The sequence below is a fragment of the Brachyistius frenatus genome, unplaced genomic scaffold, assembly GCF_029030835.1.
Source record: "Brachyistius frenatus isolate BFR_SWC_R1_liver_20210118 unplaced genomic scaffold, ASM2903083v1 Contig_6, whole genome shotgun sequence".
NCBI lineage: Eukaryota > Metazoa > Chordata > Actinopteri > Embiotocidae > Brachyistius > Brachyistius frenatus.
Window position 1 is genome coordinate 5,935,423 of NW_027210605.1, and position 2,078 is coordinate 5,937,500.

Here is a 2,078-nt window from a genome sequence, read left to right on the forward strand (position 1 = left end):
GACGTGTTTAAAGGGGTGTGTGTGTGTGTGTGTGTGTGTGTGCGCGCGCATGTTTAAAGGGGAGGGCTGCCTGCTCGCTGCCACCGAGGTCAGGGCTCTCTGTGTGGTAAATAAAATGTTGGCTCAGTTACAACTTTCCAGTCTCGTTATCTAAACACGGAGTGGGCACTTCGCAGTGCAAATGACATTTGATGGTAAACACCAAAACTGACGGGTATATTCAAATAGTGAGTTTACCTCGCATGTCTGAATAACGACTTTTTACGTCCAAAAAAAATAAAATAAAACACGTGGGTAAATTTACTCTCTATCCAATGCGTTCCTGAAAAATGTTTCAGAAAAGGTTGTTGTCTAGTTATTTAAGAAGCCTTTTTTTTATCTTCAGTAATCAGCATTGATTGTATTTTCCGTGATTTTATGGATGAACACATTTAACCTTGAACCTTGATTGAGGTCAATATACAGCATAGCATTGTGCGTGTCATGATTAATCTATTAGATGTGTGGCTATGTTCCACCGTTGGTTGTACTGGAAATGTAAAAACTTGGTTGTCATTTACAAAAGATTATGTTAAAAAAAGTATGACATGGTTGTTGTTTCTTCAAAATTGGAGGCTATGCAGGAATTCAATGATCTGAAGTTAGTCCATGTTTTAATAGAGAAACAATCAGTTATACAAGTATTTATTGACATTCAGTTTACCTTACTGTGACTTTATGTCAAAAGATTGTGCCATACTAGACCTCTTTGGGTAAAAATACGTTTTGATGAATTTATGTGAGGATATTATTTAACACTGGAAAGGTCTATTTGAAACATAAATATATTAATGATGTTGAAAAGCTAAAAATGTTGAAAATCATCTTTGTTGCTGAAAATCAGAAAATTATAAATTCTTATCTACATAGGACTTAGTTTCTATGACTGCATTATGTTTTTTGTGTCTAAAAGATTTTGCCAAACTAAGTATTTTGCCTGTTTATTGGCATCAATGCCTGAAAGAAACAGAAACAATATAGTTGTTTGTTTTGTCAGCTTCAGCTTCCAGGGTTGATTCAGTTGTAATTGATCACGTCCGGATTGAGTTTATTACTCACAACTGTACTCAGAACAAAAATGTATTCAGAGAACAAAATGTGTCTTATCAGCCTCCACTAACATTATTGTTCAACATGTAAAACCATCGAGTGTTCCTTTCATTAAATTAAATTAGACTAATTGTTTTTATTGGAGATAATTCCAAAACAACAATAAAGATTGTGAACATAATCTGATGACTGATAATTTAATGTTCTGTCAAAATGTTTACACAAAGATTTAATGTTCTGAATTCAGTCATCAAACTCCCACAGAACCAACATTTAAAGTAGACACAGAGAAGTCAGGCATGACTTTGTCCTGTCATGCAAATGAAAGAGGAATTCAATGTGACCGTGACTGCTTACCAAACCCTTTTTGTCATCACAGATGAAAGTTAGAAAGAAGCAGGGGAAGAGTTTAAAATAATCTGTTTTATAGACTCAGGTGACTTGGGGGTATTCATCGATCTTCCATGAATCATCAATTATCAAACAAATCCCTCATTAATATTATATCTGTCAGGCACAGCAGCTGTGTAATTTATTCAACTGCAGTCCCTGATCAAAATGTTGTTTGAATCTGCATAAAAAGAGTATTTTATTCTGCATTTTTTCCAGTTTTTCTCAGATCACATATCAGCTGCTCTATCAGGATTTTCAGAAAGCTACATCCGCTTGCAGTTTTTATGTGTTAAAGTGTAAAATAATCACCGCCCAACAGAGAGCAAAAGGTGTTTTGGTCCAGCTCCATTTAGAGTTTTCTGCCAGCTTGGGGAAGCAGCCTGTCTAAACCCCACCAACACATTCATATGCCTCTGACTGAGAGCGTAGCTCAGGTAGAGGCGAGTCAGGCGGCACTTGGTGCATTTGGGACTTTATCTGTGTCTGATTTTATCACCTGTTCTCTTGCTTGCACTCTCACTGATTTATCCCCAAGTCTAATTGTGTCTGTATAGTGTCCTCTGTGGCTTTATATTTGTCCATTATCAGCCCTGTCC